We start from the raw sequence: 23,484 nt of genomic DNA, 5'->3' as shown, positions 1-23,484 counted from the left end.
AGTACAACAGTTCCCTGGGTTGCCCCCCATTCATTTCCTGAGAACTGCAGAGAGCAGCTGAGAGGCTCAGCCCGTGCGTGTGCGAGTGTGCGTGTGAGTGTGCGCGGGTGACGCCGTGTGTGTGTGTGTGTGTGAGCGTGAGTGTGTGCGCGCGCGCGTGTGAGAGCGAGAGAAAGGGAGAGAGAGAGAGGGGGACTCTGGGTGAGGGAAAGAAAACAATTTCTCCTGCTCTGCAGCTTCTGTTCAGGTCTGTGCCGATTCTGTTTCTTATCAAAATAAACAACCCCCTCCTCTTTTTTTTTTTTCTGGTGCCATCCCAGATCAGACCGTAGTCTCTTAATGTGTTTTATTTTTCTTCTGTCATCTGCTCAAGTTAAATCATTTTGGTTGGTCTGTGTTCTTAAAGGGGGAAAGTGTTGGGAAGCGGGGCGGCGAGGCGGGGGGGCGAGAAGGAGGGCGACGCTTTTGCAAAGCAAGTAGCGTCGGTTGGATTTGTGGAGAAGAAAGGAGGTTTCTCCCCCCTACCCCATTTTTTTTTTTAAAAGAACTTATCAAGTAGCGTGAATTAAGCAATATTTTTCTATCCCTAGTGGAATTGTTGTTTGCAGTGTTTGCCTGACAGTTGCCAAGGATGGGAAATAAAACACCAGGGCTGAATTGGGGGTTGCGGGGGGGGCAGCTTGTGGAAGTAGTTTGCCCCCTGGAATAGAGCGGGTTGGGTGACGAGCTGCCCCACCGGGCCGTGTGGGCAGTGGGTGTGCATTGGAGAGAGCGGAGGGGAAGGGGTTAAAGCGGAGATGACACTGCTGGCATGAATAGTGGTCCGGGTGCCACATTCATTATTGTCTCTGGTCGTAATGATGTGTAACTGTCACTTGCTACAGTGCCTGGTCTGTGGAAGTAGCCGGGGGGCTGACCCGAGGCTGTTATTTTCAATTACGGGGGACCTGGCCGGAGTTGACAAGGGGCAACTTTGCAGGGCCACCCGGGCGGGAAGCCCGCGGAGCCGGCCTGGGAGCCACTTCTTGCCTTTAGAGGAGGACTCGTACTTGACCTCCGCGACATTAGTTGGTGTTCGCGTTAGATGCTTCCCTACGGGGAGAGTCAGTCCTGCTTTTCTTGGGCAGAGAACTGCCTATTAGAACTTTGAAAACTTTTATCTTTGGGGAAAAGGGTGGGGTGCACTCAACAGTTCCGTTTCGAAGTGCATTTGGGGCAAAAGCTTGGAAAAAGTACCAATTCCTTTGTTACATGCCCTGCAGCTTCCCAACCCCCCTTCACCCTGCGCTTCGAGTTTTGCATACTTTAATAGTAATAGCCTTAATTCAGCTGGTAAAAGCTGATTGTGTTGAGTTAGAGAGTATTAGTACAACGGAATGTGTAATCTGGATAAACAGTTCGTGTGGTTAATATTGTCAGCTCTCTAATTTAACTGTACAGATGGTTTAAGTGTCGCGCTGTATGGATTGTTTTAGGCAATTCCACTGGCTAATAGAGTCCTCAGCCGAGCCCTCGGATGTTTTGTTTTAAATCAGCTTTAATATTCTCTCAGTTTCCCTGAAACACCAGGGAGAGGAGCAGCTCTATTTACATTTGGTGCATGTGCATCTAGTGGCTTCGGTAGACATCTGCCAATCAACGGACGTCATTCTGCAAATCCACCTAGACGCCTCCATGCCCTCTTCCTACTGGAGGATAGAGTTGTTCAGCTAAGTAAATGCCTTGAAATGAATTTGGTGGTTTTTAACGGGCCGCAGCTTGTGATGGGGGAATAGGAGTGGTCGCTTCGAAGGCTGGGTGTATTCCTTCTTCTAAGAAAGGCTTTTTGAAATTGGCATTCAGCAAAAACAGTGACCCCTCACCTAAAAAATAAAATAGGCTGGTAGTGCTATTTGTAAACCTCATTCAGATTTGTTTACATTTTTAAAAACCACATAGAAATGGGTTATGATAAAGGGATATACTTTTAGGCTAGAAAATGTTTAACTTTAGCAGCTTAGAAATGAGATGTTGAAGGACAAACATTCGGTTGCATAAGTTGTATCTTTATGGCTGCAGCCTGGTCAGTTGGAGTAGGTTAAACTCCTTTGAGTTGGGAGAGGGTTTTGAGCATACCAGAATTGACAGGAATCTGTAATGTAATAAGGAAAGGGGTTTTTTATTTTACCTTCTAATTCATAATTACTATGAAATATACTGAAGCTGGTAAAAGTTGGGATGGTTTCACAGAACATTGTAATAATTTATGCCCTAAAGCTGTATTATCGCTGTGGGAGATAAACATCCTTGAGGGGTTTCTGTGTATTTTTGAAATATTTCAGTTATTCAGTGGTTTCACTCCTAATGTTTCAGTTAGTAGTGCATATTTAAAAGAAACTTCTGTCAGTTAAAACTTTATTTTGGAATGCTTTGAATGACTATTTACTGAATGAAAATGGTAGCACTAATGGGCCCTTTAGTATATATATTTTTCTCCTGAAAATTCCTTTGCCACAGCTGAATGTCCTCTGGGAGAAAATTGGTCCTGGTATAGCATTTGAGACCTTGACCTTAGCAACTCTTGGCTGGCGCTTGTTTACTACAGCTGCAGCCTCTGTGTGTACAGAAAGGGAGGGACTGCAGACACTGAAGCGCTCTTTCCCCAGGCCGAGGGAAAAACAAATCAGGATGCTTGACAGTCTTTGCAAAGAGCACCCATCAGGCATGTAATAGTGTTAGTGTTCTGGTCATTTAAAAAAAATATATGTTCCTGGGGAATTACTTCCCAGCCTCCTGGGAAAGGTAAACATGCTTTTCGGCAGACTCAGAGTGGGTCTTAGACGTCATATCCTGAAGCAAGCTGCTATCAACGTAATGAAATGATTTAGTCTTAAATGCAGGTGTGTTTTCTAAGATGACGTAAGGGGTTAGGCCTCTAGGCCTGTATGGGAGCATTTTGAACTCAGGCCCGTGTTGGTTAATCTGGAGTGTTGAGTATCTTGAACAGTGAAGTGATACTGCTAGCTAGATGAGCGTGTAAATGTCTTGGACATTTTCATGGTGGTACAACATGGAACGTGTGGAATTTCATGTTTATGCAAATTAACATGAGGTTAATTACATTAAGTTTGGGGGTGTCAAATGGTTTCTTTATATTGTGAGAGTAACAGTTATCTTAGTGTCAACTTCATAAATCTAGCGGTAGAAGATTTAATCGTGTATGAATGCAAAATACTTTGTAATCCACTAGAAATGGCACAAACTTATTTGAAAAGTTATTCTTTCTTTGAATAAGTAAGTTTTCTTACTTGTGCTTCCATGCTGATTAATGAACACGAGCTAAATATTCCAGAAGAGTTTTGTTCAGAATTGACACCATGATTATCTTTTTTTTTTTTAAGAACATAGCTTTCATGTTTGTAAATAATTCCTAAAATAGGTTGCTGTGGCTTACCTTTATCATTTACATTTTGAAAATCCCATAGGGTACTATAGTGGAAATATCTGTATTTTTGCCCAGTGTTCATTTGTTTTCCATTTTAAAATTTATGTTTATTTTTTCAGCAGACAAATTACGTGCGCCTTTCCATCTTAAGTATGGACAAAATGTAAGGGTAAAAATATTAAGATTAAATCACTGGCAGCACCCTATAACCACAGCCTTAACTCATCTACCACAACCAGGGCTCTCAAAATCAAAACACAAGTAAACAGATGGGCCTTCCCCTGTGCCCAGAAGGGCAATAGCCTTAGGCTCTGTGAGACCTGCTTGGTTTCTAGGTCCCAAGCCCTTCCAGAGAACTGTCTGACTTCAGCGGGCCAGAATTCATTGTCAGGGCCTAGACTGGCCACACCCCATCTGATGTCAGCTTTTGAGTTTTTGCGGTAGGGAACACATGCTGTGGATTAAATGGTTACTTTCTCTATATATTCTCAGTAATTATGTTACAAAAGGATTTTTCTGTTTAGGGTGTTTATTGTCATAAAAGTGGCTACTTGAGTAGTCCTGTTGCCCCATAAAAATTTGTTTTGGTCTGTCAGTAGATTACAGGATACTCAGAATTCTCAGAGATGGTCTTTTTTCCTGTCTTTTTTTTTTTTTTTTTTCTTTTTAACTCAGTCGTACTTTTCTTGTATATTTTTGAATATTTATTAAAAGCAGTTTGGGGGCTGGTCCAAACAGCATTGCTGTTTAGGTACAGATGGAGCAGTAGAAAGCCCTTCCTGCTTTATTGCTGTGTAGAAGATGAAAAAATTATAGAGCTTTGAGAGACTTTTCCCACCCCCATCAGAGGCCACAGAAGCTGCCACTATTACAATTTGCTGCCCTTCACATCAGGAATTGTATTTGTTGTGCTCCATTCACCATGCTTAACAGTATATATATGGCTTTTTACAATAATTGCTGGCATGATGTTTATGTATGTACTATATATAACTATAGTCTATTTTAGGTACATACATATGTATATATGTATATACATAGTATTTATATTTATGAATGAGTTTTTATATTCTCTAGTTATATTGGTATATACCCCATACATAAACTGTATATATTATGACCACGAATTATGGTAAAAAGCCCTCTTCCCACTTGTATATATATAAAAAAGAAAAACAGGCAAAGTTTGTTTTTTTTTTCAAATTCTATGTTGGGGGGTACTACTCTCGCTTAAGTTTAACAAGCCAACTTATAACAAAACATGAAAACAACTCTGCCCCAAAGAAAACAAAGCAACTGACCTAAATGACAAGGAAGGTAAATGATTATAAAAATCAGATAAATAACTGTAAAGGAAACCTTCATTCATTTCAGAATTGGGTGTCTGCTCAGATTATACATCCTGGAATCAGGACTGATTTAAGTGGCAAAGATACTGCAGCTTGAGTGTTGCTCTCTCAGTTACTAACTCTGGATGACCTTGATTAAATTTTTTAACTCTTTCGAGCTTGTAAAATGGGAAAAACAGCATGCAAGTTTACAGGGTGTGGTGAGGGTAAGACGAAATAGGGTAGGTAAAAATCACTTTATAAGCCTCAGGAACTGTGTGACAAGTGATTTGACAGAAACATCTCTCCTCCCCAGCCCCCATCCCCTGCCCTAAAAGGGACGAACTTTCCAGTCCCTCAAAGTGAGCATATAAATTACACTTATGGAGAAGGAATTTCCGAGTGTGGGTAGAAAACTTCTGGCAGTCAAAGGTCATGAATTCCATTCCTGTCTCACCAGAGATTTGCTCTATGACCTTGAGAAAGTCACTCTTAAAAAGTTTCTATGTAGCTGATATAGGTTACTGACTGTTAATATTTATATAATGCAGGTGAAGCATCTGAGCTTTTTCAAAGGAGGATACATGAAAATAGTTTCTGTGATCATTTATAAAAAGTAGAAAATAAAGATCAACGAGGATTATTTAGAGATTATAAACCTCCCGGGCTACTTCTTCGTGAGTGAACTGAAACCTCTATCAACTGGTCATTAGAAATGCCCTTAGTTTTTTTTTTTTTTTTAATGGAATCATTAAATTTGTGCTGTTGTACTATAATTTAGAACCGTCTATTGAACTGCAGATCTCCACTTAAGCCAGGATTCTGTTGATTAAGCTATGTCTGATTTATGGTTGAGTCTCTTGGTTAGACTCAAACATTGTTGCAGTATAGCATGTACACAATGAAGAAAGGTAGTGATGGGGATCTTAAATGGGTATTTGAAAATAGACTGCCACACATTTTTTTTTATATGCGCACATTTTCTGTCGTGTATTTTTTTAAAAACACACATTTTGGAGAAAATTAAGAGCAACAATAATTTACATAGTTTTAAACCTGCTACATTTTCTGTAATTAACAAGTTTTTTTCACACCTTTGCTCTTAGACTCAAAAGTAGCTCATCAATATAACTCTTTCTGTGTCACACATACACCTTGCCTACCTCCTGTTCATGTTACAACTATCATTGTAAACATCACTTTCTGTGGGACTCTCATTTATCATCCCTTGCTTGTAGAATACACTGGGTTCTAGGCTGTAATCTCTGGCTCCATAGCATACGATATTCCTTCTGATGTAATTGCTCGTTGATTTGTCTTGTCCCTTCCCAGTAATAAGCCCCTTGAGAGCAGGAAATGAATCTTCTTCATAGTTCCTTTCCTGGCTTCTAACATAGTGACTGATCATATAGTGCTAAAGTACTTACTAAAGGAACTAATTGAGAACTGTTCATATGACTGTCCTTTTAGTAACTAAGTGCCAAATATCATGGTCATTTCCTATCTATACCTTTTCATTTCTGGTAAATATATTCACCTCTGTTAGCCATTCCACAGTTCACTGCATTTTCCTGAACTTTTTTCCTCCTTGTAGTGGAGTTAACTAATGCTGGATTTAAAACCTTAAGCAACCCAGTTTTTAGCCATCTAGCTGGGCAGGTTGGTTCTCCAAGTCTTAGTTCACTCATTGATAAAGAAAAACAAAAACAAGAATATGTAATGTCAACATTGTGGAATGTTTTTGAGTGTCAAAATTGTGGTAATGCCTGCAAAGCCTCCAATATGTAGAACCTTGTACATATTTTGTTGTAGTTCAGTCACTAAGTCATGTCTGACTCTTTGCAACCCTGTAGACTACAGCATGCCAGGCTTCCCTGTCCTTCACTATCTCCTGGAGTTTACTCAGACTCAGGTCCAGTGAGTCAGTGATGCTATCCAACTATCACATCCTCTGTCTCCCCTTCTCCTCCTGCCCTCAGTCTTTCCCTGCATCAGGATCTTTTTTTTCCCAGTGAGTCGGCTCTTCTCATCAGGTTGCCAAAGTATAGGGTCTTCAGCATCAGTCCTTCCAGTGAATATTCAGTGTTGATTTCTTTGAGGATTGACTGGTTTGATCTCCTTGCTGTCCAAGTATGTCAGGAGGCTTCTCTCGCACTGCAGTTCGAAATCATCAGTTCTTTGGCATATTTAGTGCCAAATGTTAGTCTGCTCAAAAGGTACCAACTTCCAGTTATAAGATAAATAGTTCTTAAAAATAAATAAATTAATTAAAAAAAAAAGATAAATAGTTCTAGGGATGTAACATGCAACACATTAAATATAATCAACACTGATGTATGTTATATACAGAAGTTGTTAAGAGTAAATCCTGAGTTCTTACCACATCACAGAATTTTCTTCTGGTTTTGTATTTATATGAAGTGTGGGATGTTTACTAAATTTACTGTGGTAATCATTTTATGATGTATGTTACACTTTAAACTTCTACAGTGTTATATATCAATTATATCTCAATAAAACTGGAAGAAAAAAACTTTAATCTCTTCTAGTATATTGATTCCTCTCTTAAAGGCAGCTGTTGACAAAATAACTACTCTGTATTGTGCAACTGCTCTAATACAGAAATTAGGCACTGTGCTTTTCCAGGCTTAGGTTACTTAATATGTACTTTTTAGTAACTAGGCAGGTATAGTTGACTTTCAAGTAATTGCCACTTTAAATACTATATGTGGAGACCCCTAAAGTGCCTTTTGTACAATGGATTTTGACTTAGGAACATCAGTTCATGGAGGCATCTTTTAGCTCTTGTAAGATGAGGCTGTCTGCCAAGAAGTAGTCTGCCCCCTCCTGCCAGCCATGATTTTGCTGTTTGTGATAATAATTTCAAAAACCATTTGAGAATGTTGCTGCTCTTTGCCTTTCATTAACATACTGTGTAAAAAAAGGGAAAATGAAATTTCCTGCTTCTGGTTGTAAGAAGACCGAACCAAGGGTTCAGTCATTGTGACTGTCCTTTCAGTAGCTAAGTGTCAGATATCATGGTCATTTCTTATCTGTGCCTTTTCATCTCTAATAAATATATTCACTTCTCTTAACCATTTCACAATTCACTATATTTTCCTGAATTTTTTTTTTCTCTTTATGAAGAGAAGCCCAGTTGAGACAAAGAAATCATTAGGTGTGCTGAAAATTGGTGAGTTTTTATTGAAAATGTTTAATGGAAGTAAGCTAATAAATTGTAAAAAAATAAGATGACAACATACAAAATGCTATGCATCTGTTTTTAATAACACTATTTAAAAGATTGTGTATAATTACAGATTTTGTACTATTCCTTTGGGAAGTGGTGTCCTTTAAAATGTCAATCTAAATCCTTAACTTATACATATTTGAGTTTTGTGCAAGTTTGTATGCATTTATATTAGAAACATGAGATTCCTTCCTTTATTTATTAAATATTCATTGAGTATGTATGCATGATATTATGGTTTCTGTTTTATAGATGTGGAAACTGATTTTCTGAGTCATGTCTTCATTGGCAATAGCCAGTTAGCTTTAAGCAGAGATTTGAAGACTGAAAAACCTTTGAACTATCTTCTGTGTCACTCCTATCTCCCTTCAGCATTAAATATGCTGTTCTAGTTAGTCTTACTGTAGAGAATTAGAGCACAAAAATGGGAGTCTTAGACAAATAGATGTTGTCTTCAGAGGTCGTTTTATTTTGCTTGTAGACTAAGTTGATATACTTTTACTAGAATATTTACTTCAGTGTAGAAGCTAATTCTGTGTTTGCTGATGTATGTACTAAAATAAATTGAGACAATCCAAATAAATTATTTTAGAAGGCAACTCTATAGAACGTTCCATAATGTTAATAGTTGACCAAGAAATTCTGGCCAGTATGCATTTTGTATTTGATAAAAGCTGAAGGCGGGAGGAGAAGGGGACAACAGAGGTTGAGATGGTTGGATGGCATCATCGACTCAATGGGCATGAGTTTGGGTGGACTCTGGGAGCTGGTAATGGACAGGGAGGCTTGGTGTGCTGCGGTTCATGGGGTTGCACAGAGTCGGACACGACTAATTGACTGAACTGAAAGCTATTAAAGTCAGAGGTGTAATAAAAGTAATAAAAATGTATTATCCATGTTAAAAATGCCTTACTTACTCATTTGACTTATGCTTATTTAGTTTCTACTATGTGTCTGGAATTATGTATAAAAGTGGGTAGGACATCATCAATTGCTTGAAAATCAAGTAAGGGAGGTAAGACTTATGCAGATAATTATAATTCAGAGTAATTTGTGATACATGGATCAAGTGCTCTAAGATGTTTCAATACAATGTAGGGGAGAAAAATTGCTCCTATTTGGGAAATCAAAGGTTTCAAGATTTCAGTGGGTATGTGGCAAAAGTCCTTCATGGAAAATGTTTTACTTTATAGAAAAGAAAAAGCAAACCTGCCAGAGGAGAGCAAATTAAAAACAGCTGTTTTGGCATCTACGGTGATTTCACACCTCCTTTTCTGTTATCTTTTAGAGCTGATGGCTTTTGGTGTTTTGGTGAACCTCTATTTGCTGTATCATCAGAAAATTTTCTTTTCCAAAAAATAGATCCTGGGATATGCTTGGCTAGTATGCACACAGTGTTAACAATGAATTTATTTATTTATTTATGATTATTATTATTTCTTGAAATAAAAAAAAAGTTTATTTTAATTGGTGACTAATTGTGGTGGTTTTTGTCATACATCGACATGAATCGGCCATGGGTGTACATGTGTCCCCCCCCAACCTGAACCCCCCTTCTACCTCCCTCCCCACCCATGTTACAATGAATTTAGAGAAGGTTTATTTGGATAATAAAAATAATAATAATGGTGGTTGATTAATAAAGTTAAAAAATACAGTTTATATGAAGCTGTCTAATGAAATTTTTTTTCATATTGCTGAAGAGGTTTGATATATATTTTATTTATAAATGATAGGAATTTTAGCCTTGACCAAAAGCCTTAACATATAAGAATAAATCTTTTTTTCTACCTAAGATCAATGAAAGGGAAAACTTTAAAACTGATCAATTTTACAGAAGGTCAGAGGCAGTTGAAGGGATATTTAGAAAGGAACTTCATGTTAGAGTGGTTGAATATCTGAAGAGGGCTATTCTGTGGAACGCGCAGTAGCTTTTCTGCTGTAGGTATGAATACAGGACACTTAAGCAAACACATGAAATACTTCATTTTGAGAGATCATATAATAAGAAACAAATGAACTCTTAATGAGTCTATAAAGAGCATTGATGGAATTTTTATTGTACACTGAGCCATCTATTGAGTATATTGGGACTATACCAAGGCTCTAGGCAGAAGCAGTTGTGTTATATGTATAAGTAGCTTTGTAATTAAGACAGTTTAGTAGAATACCTGAGAAGTAGGGCCCACAAAAACTTTGCTTAGTACTTTGGGGTTCATAAAGCAGTTTTAGTTTCATCCTTACAATCCTGTAAAATAAGATTGTGAATGTAAAATAGCTTGAAGACAGCCAAGTAAAAACTGGAACCTGGATTTCCAATACCAGTAAGATAATTTGTTTCCATTTCATTCCATTGCTGTCTTCCTACTTGATTTTAGTCTTAACAAGCAGACATTTCGGTAGTCTACATTGTATACAGAGGTGCTGCTGCTAATGTTTAGCTTAGATGGTTTATTCACTGAGTATTATTGGTTGAATTTTTATCTCCTTCTGAAGCATTTTTAAGGAGTATATCAAACTCCATATATAACAGCTTGGATAGATCAGCCCAGTTAATCTTAGATAAGACTAGGAATGCATCCATATTCTGAAGAAAGTTAGGGAGGTGGTTCATATCAGGGGTGATACTAGGTGCTGAGAATACTTAGATAAATAAAACACGGGCTTTGTCTTAATGTATAGGTGGATTGGGGAAAATAGACAGCACCATTGAATCCAAAGGAAGGACCATACTACCGTATCCTGCTTCAGTTTATTTTCTTCATGTAGATCTTTTATGTGCCTAAAAGTAATACCCTGGAGAATCTTAGATTTATGTTTTAGTCTCTCTTAAGTACTTTTAATCTTAGCAGAAAACCTTTTTTTTTCCATTTAAAAGTGATTTTCTAAGTTTTTTCTTTTTTAAAAAACTGTACATTGCACATTTATTATACATAAAATGTGTATATACATTTAAAGATATTCTTTAATGTTTACAACTCAAAGCTAGATATTTATGGTATTTAAATGTGAATTCTTTCTTTTTGACTTAGTTTTTTGAAGCATTACCACTTCAGCTCTATAGGAAATAAGCTTTGTAGAAACTCACTTGTTGAGCAGTGTTTACAAATATATCTCTTTGTTAAAAGTAGGTACATGAGTGTGGAGACTTTAAACTTCATTTTATTTTGTTTATTTTGAAAGCGTGTAGTATTTTTATTAGCAGCATTTTTGTCTTAGTTATTACACAATAATGGTACATCTTATAATCAGTGGATAAAATGAAATATGGTAAATGTCCACTTGTTCATTTTTTTCTGCTGTTATACCCTCAGCATGCTCTATTAGGAATGAGGACATTCTTTGATCAAATTGTGATACTATTATTACATCTCAGAAAACGGACAATAACTCTATATGTCACCTAATATCCAGTTTCTCCAATTGTCCAAAAATGTCTTTTACAGTTTTTTTTTTTAATCCAGCATTCAGTCACATTTCATTCATTGCAGTTGACTAAAATTTTTATTACTATTTTGTACCAACTACTCAGTAGGGACAAATTTATTTTGTTTTAAACCTGCCCCTCCCTCCTTATCTTTTAAGGCATTGGTGTTCATTTTGTTTCATCCCATTTTTTTGTTTTCACTTTATTATGGGAGTATAATTACTTTACAATGTTGTGTTAATTTCTGCTGTATAACAGAGTGAAGCAGCTATATGTATACATACATCCCCTGCCTCTTGAGCCTCCCTCCCACCGCCCCCTTTCCACCTTCTGAGTCACCACAGGAAACTAGCTGGCCTCCCTGGGCTATCCAGTTGCTTCACACTAGCTATCTGCTTTAAACCTGGTGGTGTATATATGGCAATCCTGTTCTTCCAATTTGTCCCACACTCTTCTTCCCCCACTGTGTCCACACTTCTGCTGTCTATGTCTGTGTCTCTATTCCTGTCTTGCAAACAGGTTCATCTGTACCATTTTTCTAGATTTCATATATATACATTAATATACAATATTTGTTTTTCTTGTTCTGACTTCACTGTGTATGACAGACTCTAGGTCCATTTACATCACTACAGATCGCCCAATTGTGTTCCTGTTTATGACTGAGTAATATTTCATTGTATATATGTACCACATCTTCATTATCCATTCATCTGTTGATGGACATTTAGGTTGCTTCCACTGAAAAAAGCAGTAAAAAACAAACACATGGAGGCTAAACAATATGCTACCAAAAGAGCCAAGAGATCACTGAATTTGATTTTTATAGTGAACTCCTTTCTTTTTTACTTAGCTTCCCTTCTTCCTGTAGCCAACAGTAGGATTATATTCCCCTGCAACTCTTGTCATCAGAACTATTATGCATCTTCATATTTATTTCCATATCCATAAGTGTTATAAACACATACGCACACATGGTTTTTTGGTCACACTTAGAAAAAAGACTTTTTGGAGACCTTTTTTTCATTTAGTACTGCCTAAGGGAAATCCTCCCGCTTAGCTGCAACAACTCTAATCTGTTAAAAGCAAAACAAAACTGTGGCATATATTCTAAGGGATGGTTGTATAGTCTGTTTAACTGATAATTTACTAATGGGCAATACTTTTTTTCCAGTTTTTGCCATTAAAACCAATGTTGTAATAAATGTATTACAGACCTTTGGTATTGATTACCATGCCACATTGCTTTGAGGAAAGGTTTTTTTTTTTTTTACCAGCAAAGCAGGGAAATACCCATTTCCTAAAACTCCATCAGCCAAAGTTGACACCTTTCTTCATTTATTATTTCCTGGTTTCTAGTGATCTGGAACACTTTTTCCTGTGTTTGTAGGTAAATTGGAATTCTTCTTCTAAGAGTTGCCCTTTATTCCTTGTTCATTTTTCTATTTGGTTATTGTCCTTCTGTGGGAGTTATTTATATTCCACTGGTTAACCTTTTGTCTGATACCTGCATTACAGATAATACTTTTCCAAAAACTCATCTTTTGTCTCTTGTCTGTTTAAGAAGTAGCTTTTGGTATATAACATTTTAAATTTTAATATCTTTTTTGTGTTTCTCTGGTTTCCTGTTTTTGTCTCATGTTTTTAAAAGACTTTATCCACTGATAAAGTAGACATATAATCTATACTTAGATTTAATTTTTCATTCGACTTTCATCTGGAGTCCATTGGGAAGGTTTAGTTGTATGTATGGTATAAAAGAGGGGATGATGGGGGCGGTCCACTTTTAATTACTTTCAGGTGCATATTCAGTCCATTGTATCAGAACCATATTTAAGGTAATATATCTCTTTCTCAGTTAATATAAATTACACAGGGTTTTTTAAGAGATATCTTTCTGATATTGGTTTCTAGTTGAATTCCACATTTTTCAGAGTATGTATGATTTTGAGTCTTTAGAAATTTGTTGAGATTTGTTTTATGGCTCAGAGTGTGGTCTGTATTAGTGAAGGTGACGTGTAGAAAACAGTGGATCCTGCATCGTTGGGTTGTGCAGTCTGTAAATGTCTATTAGCTCTGTGTCAGTTTGGAAAGTTGGTGAATGTTCTTTCAGTCTTCTATATTGTTAACTGATCTTTTTTATCTCCTTGTTCTGAAGAGTTTAAGTATTTAAATTCAATTGTCTTCTAACTCGTTTCAGTTCTGTAAGCTTTTGTTTATTTTGAAGCTCTGTTTTTAGGTGCAAACACGTTTAGGATTGTTACGTTTTCTTTGAATTGACCCCTACATTGTCATGCAATATCCCCATTTTTCTTTTGTAGAGAACATCTGATTAAGTGTTAGTGCTTTCAACTTTTATTTGGAATAATTTGGTCATTTGCATTAAACGTTTTGATGTGATCAGGTTTCTCTACTACCTTGCTGTATGTTTTCTATTTGTCCCTCTTGTTCTTTGCTCTTATCCCTGTTTTGCCTTCTTTAGACTTGATTAGTTTTTTAATATTCTATTTTATCTCCGTTGTTGGCTTATTAGTTGCAGCTCTTTGTTTTATATTTTTCATATGTGGTACTTTAGGGTTTACAATATGCATCATTAAGTTTTCACGTTTCCTGTATGATGTCAGAATCTCGGTGTTATACCACCATTTTTTCCTCTCTCATTGTTTATTTTCTTAATATTTTTACTTATACATATTATAAACTATAGTTTCTTAGTTACTAATTTTGCTTTAAAGAGTCAATTAAGTAGTTTTTTTTTTTTAATTTACTGATGTCTTTTCTAGTTCCAGTCTTTTCTTGATTTGTTTGTTCTAGGTTTCTATCTAGTGTCAATGTTATTTTACCTAAAGAAATTTCTTCAGCATTTCTTAGAGAGCAGGTTTGCTGGCAGTGACTGGTCTTAGCTCTTGCTTGTCTGAAAATGTCTATAGGGTTTTGAATTCTAGGTTGACAGTTTTTTTCTGCATTAATTTAAGGACATTGATTCATTATCCTTTAGCTTACATAGCTTCTGAGAGACATCTTTTGTTATTCTGTACATCTTTGTTCTTCTGTAAGTAATATTTCTGTCTGCGGGTTTTTTTTTTTTTTTCACTTTGGCTGTGAAGTTAAACACACACAGGTGTGTTATCACTTGCAGCTGTCCTTCTTGGGGTTCTCTAAGCTTCTTTGATCTGTAATTTATTATCCTTCCTAATTTTTAATGTTTTCATCTATTGTATTTTTGAGTATTTCTTCTGCCCCCTTTCTGCCTCTTCTTGTGTTCTATTTTGACGAGTACATTAATTGATATTATTTCATAGATCTTAGTCTCTCTGCTTTCTCCCCTTCAGAATAATTTCTATTGATTTATCCTCAGATTTACTAATTCTGTTGTATCTAGTCTTTGTAAGCTCAGTGAAAGTTCTTCATTTGATATAATTCATCTGGTATTTTCATAGAACTTAAAACATTTTCCCACCTCTTTGCTGAATTTTTGCTTATTCACATTGTTTGTCTTTTTCTCTTTTTTTAAAAAAATTTTATTATAAAACCTCTTTGATAGTTTCAAAATCTCTGCCATCTCAGGGTCTGATTATGTTGATAGCTTTATCCCTTGACATGATCTTTCCTTGCTTTGATTTGGTGTCTAGTAATTTTTGATTGGTTGCATGACATTATGGAAAGGAATAGTACAGAGTGAGGTAAATATTATGCTAAGACATGGATATGCCTCTTGTTCTGCAAGGTGCTACTGTCTGTTGATGGAGTGAGTCTGTTTGTTCAGTTGATGTGCTGAGTTACTGCTTTGTTGTTGCTGGTGAACAGTCATATCACCAGAGACTTCAAGGTCCTTCTGGAATGCATTGCTTTACCTCATGACTTCTGTGAGACATGGAATGAGTTTTTCTTCTCAGTGTTCCTGGTATACCCTTGACTTTCCACCAGTTCTGAATTCCTGTGACACAAAGGATTCTTTTCTGGGCTTTTTGCCTCTATCTTGGCAGTAGTCTAGGGCATCCCTCATAGCTCAGTTGGTAAAGAATCCACCTGCAATGCAGGAGACCCTGGTTCGATTCCGGGGTCGGGAAGATCTGCTGGAGAAGGGATAGGCTACCCACTCCAGTATTCTTGGGCTTCCCTTGTGGCTCGGCTGGTAAAGAATCCACCTGCAATGTGGTAGACCTAGGTTTGATCCCTGGGTTGGGAAGATCCCCTGGAGGAGGGAAAGGCTACCCATTCCAGTATTCTGGCCTGGAGAATTCCGTGGACTACAGTTGTATGGGTCGCAGAGCTGGACACAACTGAGTGATTTTCACTTTTACTTTGGCAGCAGACTGGGTGAAGTTGTGACTGGATAAGTATGTGGGGGTCTGAGTTTCCCCACACCAGCTACAGTTTTGGTCTGGTCTGGATGACTGAATCGGAGCTGAGATTTTGTTTGCATGTCTATCCCTTTCTCTTTGTGGTAGGTTTTTGTGCCTGTGAGTTCTATATCAGTTATGGCTGATATGTTATTGATATCACTGTAGAATTCTGGGCTTGAGTGGGTTTCTTCCCTTATTCCAGGACCAGTTGAGTTTTAACCTAGTATTCAGTGCAGAGTAGTTGTGTTCGTGACTTCTGCCTCTCGCCCAACAGCTGCTATTCTTTGAACCTGGAAAAAGGGATAGGCAGAGGTCTCTCTGTCTGTCTTTCCCAGTGGCAGATAACTTTTCCTTCTCGAGCTGCAGTCCACTTTTTCATGGAGGGAGCGGGAATATTTACTGTCTTCCTTACTGTGGCAGATGGCTTTTGCTTAATTTGATATCAGAGACTGGAATGAGGCCAGTTTTCATGATTGGGCCCCAGTGGTATTAGCTGGTTCCTACCTGTATGTCATCACTTCCAAGGGTGGCTTTCTTACGTCTCCTGTTCTTTTTCTAGACTTTTGTCTTAGCACCTGGAGGAGGATTTTGCAGAAGAGTAGGTGAGTGGCTGTGGAGTGTCCTTGCATCTGGGTCTTCCTGATACTAAGTGACTTTGTTAGCCCACATTCAGCTTCTAAAAATTTATTATGTTTATGGTGGTTTCCTACTGCTGCTATTCCCATCTCTTTCAGAGTGCTGCATGCTTAGTCGCTCAGTTGTGTCTGCTCTTGGACCCCATGGCCTGTAGCCTGCCAGGCTCCTCTCTCCATGGGGATTTTCCAGGCAAGAGTACTGGAGTGGGTTGCCATTTCCTTCTCCAGTTATGCTGCATATCTCAAACATTTTCATCTTGCAAAACTGAAGCTCTGTACGATTCAAACAGAAACTCTCTATTACCCTCTCTTATAGGACCCTGGTAACCATCCTTCTGCTTTGTGTTTCTTATCAGCTTTTATGACTGTTCACTCTTTTTCCATTATCGTGGCGGAAGGCAATTCCTCCTGTTTCTCTGTGAAGGGGCAGTCCTATGAACTGAACCCAGTTCATCTAGTTACCTTGTGACTTAAATTTTTGGTCTCAAAATCTTGAATTTGGAGAGTATTCATTTCACATAAGCACTTTCTTTCTTTACCTGTATAACTTCAGTTTGCTTTGATGTCATTCTTTGTTTTCTTTTACTTTGGTAATACCCGTTAAACTGTGTGTGTATGTATAAAATATAGTAGTGGAAAACTTTTTCTTCTTTAGTTGACTGTTACAATGCATTGGAGGATTTAGGATTTACTAGTATTGACCTATTCTTGCATTAGGGAGCAAATGCTTTTAAAAAATAATTTTTTGCTTTTGTGCAAATTGATTCTATTTGATATCTAGGAAAGATACTTAGAATATATATAACTATATTCACACTGTGGTAGACACCTATAGTATTTTTCTTGGTTCTGAATCAGATTTTTGTATAATAATTTATGTATCCACCAAAATTAACTTAGAAAATATTAATGTTTTTCCATGAACTTTAATTGGAACGCTTTTAAAGGGTGATACTCCAGTGTGAACCATGGTCTTTCCCTACCCCCCAGTGGTAGATATGTGATCTTTTTTTTCCAATTTCTTCTGTTTATTTGTCCATTAATAAGTTTTCAGCTTCTTTTAGTATCAAGGTTTTGGTGATGAAAATTTCCGTTTGCTCTTTAAAACTACTTAATATTGAAATGCAATTGACATATATTACACTGTATTAGTTTCAAGTGATTTTATGTATGTGTGTGTGTCTGTATGTACGTAAGTCATTATCACAGTAAGCTTAGTTTACGTCTTTCACCGTACTTGGTTACAATTATTTTTTCTTGTGAAGGGAACCTTTAAGATTTACTTTCTTCAGTTCAGTCGCTCAGTCATGTCCACCTCTTTGTGACACTATGGACTGCAGCACACCAGGCCTCCCTGTCCATCACCAACACCTGGAGTTTACTCAGATTCATCTCCATTGAGTTGGTGATGCGATCCAACCATCTCATCCTTTGTCAGCCCCTTTCCTCCTGCCTTCAATCTTTCCCAGCATCAGCGTTTTTACCAGTGAGTCATTTCTTTGCATCAGATGGCCAAAGTATGGCAATTTGAGCTTCACCATCAGTCCTTCCAATGAATTTTCAGGACTGGTTTCCTTTAGGGTGGACTGGATTGATCTCCTTGCTGTCCAAGGGACTCTCAAGAGTCTTCTCCAACACCACAGTTTAAAAGCATCAATTCTTTGGCGCTCAGCTCTGTTTATAGTCCAGCTCTCACATCCATACATGACTACTGGAAAAACCATAGCTTTGACTAGATGGACCTTAGTTGGCAAAGTAATGTCTTTGCTTTTTAATGTGCTGTCTAGGTTGGTCATAGCTTTTCTACTGAGGAGCAAGTGTCTTTTAATTTCATGGCTGCAGTCACCATCTGCAGTGATTTTGGAGCCCCAAACAGTAATCTGTCGCTGTTTCCTCTGTTTACCCATCTATTTCCCATGAAGTGATGGGATTAGATGTCCATGATCTTAGTTTTCTGAATGTTGAGTTTTAAGCCAACTTTTTCACTCCCCTCTTTCACTTTCATCAAGAGGCTTTTTAATTCTTCTTCACTTTCTGCCATAAGGATGGTGTCATCTGGATATGTGAGGTTATTGATATTTCTCCTGGCAATCTTGATTCCAGATTGTGCTTCAGCCCATCATTTCTCATGTTGTACTCTGCATATAAGTTAAATAAGCAGGGTGACAATACACAGCCTTGACGAACTCCTTTCCCGATTTGGAACCAGTCTGTTGTTTCATGTCCAGTTCTAACTGTTGCTTCCCGACCTGCATATAGGTTTCTCAAGAGACAGGTCAGGTGGTCTGGTATTCCCATCTCGTTCAGAATTTTCCAGAGTTTCTTGTGATCCACACAGTCAAAAGCTTTGGCATAGTCAATAAAGCAGAAATAGATGTTTTTCTGGAACTCTCTCGCTTTTTCCATAATCCAGCAGATGTTGGCAATTTGATCTCTGGTCCTCTGCCTTTTCTAAAACCAGCTTGAACATCAGGAAGTTCACAGTGCACGTATTGCTGAAGCCTGGATTGGAGAATTTTGAGCATTACTGTAACTACTAGCATGTGAGATGAGTGCAATTGTGCAGTAGTTTGAGCATTCTTTGGCATTGCCTTTCTTAGGGATTGGAATGAAAACTGACCTCTTCCAGTCCTGTAGCCACTGCTGAGTTTTCCAAATTTGCTGGCATATTGAGTGCAGCACTTTCACAGCATCATCTTTCTGGATTTGAAACAGCTCAACTGGTGTTCCATCGCCTCCACTAGTTTTGTTTGTAGTGATATGCTTCCTAAGGCCCATGTGACTTCACATTCCAGGATGCCTGGTTCTAGGTGAGTGATCACACCATCATGATTATCTGGGTCGTGAAGATCTTTTTTGTACAGTTCTTCTGTGTATTCTTGCCACCTCTTCTTAATATCTTCTGCTTCTGTTAGGTCCATACCATTTCTATCCTTTATTGAGCCCATCTTTGCATGAAATGTTCCCTTCTTGTATATTCTTCAAGAGATCTCTAGTCTTTCCCATTCTATTGTTTTCCTCTATTTCTTTGCACTGAACACTGAGGAAGGCTTTCTTATCTCTCTTTGCTATTCTTTGGAACATTTGATCCTCAGGACTTATATAGTTTATAACGGGATGTTTGTAGGTTTTGACCACCTTTCCCCATTTGCCCACCCCTGCTCTCAGCCTCTGGTAACCACCAGTCTGTTCTCTGTATCTGTAATCTTTGGATCTTGATATGTACCCATTTTCTTTAGGAGCTTTTAAATTTGTTACTTTGGGATAAAATGTAATATTCCCTAATACTACATAATTACATTTCTGTAGTATCACATATGTAACTTTTTTGTATTCCAAATGTTGGCTGTTTTTTTTTTTTTTCTTTCGTTAAATAGTCCACAAGATGCTTTGCTGTTTTATTATTCTTCTTTCATAATTCTTTTGGATTTTTAATCATTTCTACTGTTTTTTTCTTGTTTTCTTTTAGTGACTTTTTGCTTATATTTTTTTCAATTTTCTACTTCTGTTTTTTGCTTCATTTACTTTTTTTAAAGCATATACTTATGAAGACATTGAAGTTAGTAGTGTTCTGAGTATATCCTTTGCTATATATTCTGTGTGTTTTTTATGAAGGAATTACTCTCAATATTTCTGGATTGTAATTCTATTTCTTCTCTAAGTCAATTTCTAGGAATATGTTTTTAAATTTTTGATTACCATTTTTAGGTCTTCAATTTTGGGTTTGCATCTAAATTTTGAGTTACATTCAGAGATTGTAATTTTTTAAATATTCTCATTTTTAAATCACTGATTTTTTTAATGTCTAAGTATATGGTTTACTTTTATAAGTATTCTCTAGAGATTTGAATAAAGATATCTTCTCTTGAGAAATGTGATATTCTATATTTTTTTCAGCTAAATTGAGTTTATTGATTTGTTTTAAATTCCTTTATTCTATTTTATATTTGTTCTGTTCAGTTTGATTAATTCAGAAAATGGTGTATTGAGTTTTACATTCTAATATTTTAAAATCTTAAACTTCTAAAATGTATTTTTTGTTATTTGAAATTGTTGTAAAATAGAAGTGACGTAAAACTTAACTGCCCTTCCCCATAGCCCTTGGCAGGCACCATCCTACTTTCTGGGTTTTTGAGTTTGATGGTTTTACATACCACGTATAGCTACAGTCATATACTATTTTTCATTGTGTCTCTGGCTTATTTCAGTTAGCACGTTGTCCTCAAAGATCAAGTTTATTGTATCATGTGTTAAATTTTCTGTCGACTTTTGAGATTGAATAACATTGCATTGTATGTATACTGCGTGAACAGGGATGCTTGAAAGTCTTTTGAGTCTTGCTTTAAATTCTTTTGGGTATATAACTTCAAGTTGAATTGCTGTATACTGTTGTAATTCTTTAATTTTTTGAGAACTTGGTATACCACTTACCACAGGAGCTGTACCACTTTGCATTTTCATCGGCTACAAGGGGTCCAGTTTCTCTACATCTTGGCTAATACTTATTGTTTTCTGGGCTTTTAAAAATATCTTTCTGGTGGGTTTGAAGTAGCATCTTGTGGTTTTCATTTACATTTCTATAGAGATAAGTGATGTTGAGCATCTTTTCATGTGCTTTCTGGGCATTTGTTTATCTTCTTTGGAGGAATGTCTGTTTAAGTCCTTTGCCCATTTTTAATTTTTTTTTATTGCTGTTTTTGAATTATAGGAGTTCCTTGTATATTCTGGATACTATCCTCTTATCGGATACATGATTTGCAAATATTTTTCTCCTATTCCATGGGTTCCTTTTTCATTCTGTTGATAGTATCATTTGATGCACAAAAGCTCTCAGTTTTCCTTTTTAGCAGTTTATCTTTTTTTTTTTGGTCACTTATGCATTTGGTGTCATATCCAAAAAATCATTGGCAAATCCATTATCATGAAGCTTTTCTCCTGTGGTCTATTTTAAAAGTTTTATAATTTTATGTCTTCATTAAATTTTGGTAGCTTTGCTTGTATATTTACCTGTGTATTGTTAGGTATATATAACTCCATGACTTTTCTTAAAATTCTTCCTTTTTTTTGGTATTGAATGCCTTTAAAATGAAATTCATCCTAGACTGCTATTAATACTGCCATTCCTGTTTGTTCTTTTTGAGAGAGACTTTGAATGTTTCTGATTTTACTGTACCAGTTGCCTTAGTCTGTCATTAAATTTTTCTTGTTAATTTGTTTTGTTTGCTTTATAACATATAGTAAGTAGTTCTTTTCATCATTTTCTTTCTCTTTCAACCCATTTTATTACCTCTTCTTTTTAATGGTCACATTAACACAATAATAACCATCCCTATGTTTTCCTTGATAATGATGTTAGTCATTTCATCATATTTTTGTCAATTTAATCCAAATGATATTTATATTTTTAAATTTCCTATGTGACTCTCATCAATTTGGAAGATACGCTGTACTGTGCTGTTGGACTAACAGTAAGTATTTCAACCCCAGCTTCATGTTAATAGCTCATATAGTGCTGATGTGTGACAAAGAAAATGCACAATTTCTTTAAGAGAACTCTGTTCTGCAGTTTTTTTTTGGTGATACATTGCCATTGCTAAAACATTTTAGTAACAGATAGACACATCTTCAGTGTCTATAGTGCAAAGGCCCCCTCTTATGTGGGATTATGTGTGATGCCATTGGTTAGCTAATGGCTTGCTTTGAAAAGAATCAGGAAATAGACTTTCCACTACATCTTGCAGTAAGGTGACTGTTTTTCTTACATTCTCTCCTTTGTTCTTTTATTGGTGCCCAGATATAGTGGAGTACCAGTTCAGTTCAGTTGCTTAGTTGTGTCCAACTCTTTGCAACCCCATGAACCACAGTACGCCATGCCTCCCTGTCCATCACCAACTCTCAGAGTCCACTGAAACCCATGTTCATTGAGTTGGTGATGCCATCCAACCATCTCATCCTCGGTCTTGCCTTTCTCCTCCCACCTTCAATCTTTCCCAGCATCAGAGTCCTTCCAGTGAGTCGGTTCTTCACATGAGGTGGCCGCAGTATTGGAACTTCAGCTTTAGCATCAGTCCTTCCAATGAACACCTAGGACTGATCTCATTTAGAATGGACTGGTTGAATTTCCTTGCAGTCCAAGGGACTCTCAAGAGTCTGCTCCAACACCACGTTTCAAAAGCGTCAATTCTTTGGCACTCAGCTTTCTTCACAGTCCAACTCTCACATCCATACATGACTACTGGAAAAACCACAGCTTTGACTACATGGACCTTTGTTGGCAAAGTAATGTCTCTGCTTTTTAATGTGCTTTCTAGGTATGTCATAGATTTTCTTCCAAGGAGCAAGTGTCTTTTAATTTCATGGCTGCAGTCACCATCTGCAGTGATTTTGGAGCCCCGGGCCTTTTATTCTAAGGATATGAGTCTATGGACACATTGTACTGCTAGTACTCTTCTGTAATTTGCTAGAGATTTCTGTTTTAGAGTAGTTCATTTGTCTCTTCAGACACTGGATAGAAAAATTGCTTTAGGTGTATTCAGTTTAAAAAAGTTTTGGGACTGTTATCCCAGTTTCTACACTTACCTTGAAAATCATGAGAATCTTTAATCTCCAAACAGTTAAAATATCTTCTGGAAAGTCTTGCTGTGAAATCATAAACTGTGTGGTGGAAACAGTTACGGTCATGAAAATCAACTAATTCTGAATTCATATTTATGATGCACGTGAGATTGCATTGAGATCTTGCCTTAGTTTGGTTGGGCTGCCTTAGAAAAATGCTTCAGACTCAGTAGCTTAAACAGTACAAATTTATTTTCTCATGTTACTGGGTACTATATGTCCCAGACCAGGGTTGGTCTGTAGTGAGGATTTTCTTCCTGGTTTGCAGATGGCCATCCTTTCCCTGGGTCCTTACCTGATAGAGAACTCTGGGGTCTCTTAGTATAAGGGCACCAGCCTGTTTTGATTAGAGCCCTCCCTGATGACCTCATTTAATCTTATCACCTCCGAATGGACCTTATCTCTGAATACAGTCACATTGGGGGTTAGGCCTTCAACATAAACATTTTGGGCAGACAC

The 23,484-nt window shown here is 37.1% G+C and overlaps 1 protein-coding gene across 3 annotated transcripts in view; it reads left to right on the top strand.

The window, feature by feature from the left end:
- The window catches only part of KLF12 (Kruppel like factor 12), a 523,318-nt gene that overhangs the window by 364 nt on the left and 499,470 nt on the right, over positions 1–23,484 (top strand). For 2 of the 3 annotated variants that reach the window (XM_040266871.1, XM_040266872.1), the window contains exon 1: positions 1–247. The exons of the other annotated variant lie outside the window; for it this stretch is intronic. The gene's annotated coding sequence lies outside the window, so the exon portion shown is untranslated. The remainder of the gene's footprint in view (positions 248–23,484) is intronic. 3 annotated transcript variants of the gene reach the window in all.

Source organism: Oryx dammah, unplaced genomic scaffold (genome assembly GCF_014754425.2).
Source record: "Oryx dammah isolate SB20612 unplaced genomic scaffold, SCBI_Odam_1.1 HiC_scaffold_24, whole genome shotgun sequence".
NCBI classification, from domain to species: domain Eukaryota; kingdom Metazoa; phylum Chordata; class Mammalia; order Artiodactyla; family Bovidae; genus Oryx; species Oryx dammah.
This window is presented reverse-complemented; position numbering and strand designations above follow the sequence as displayed.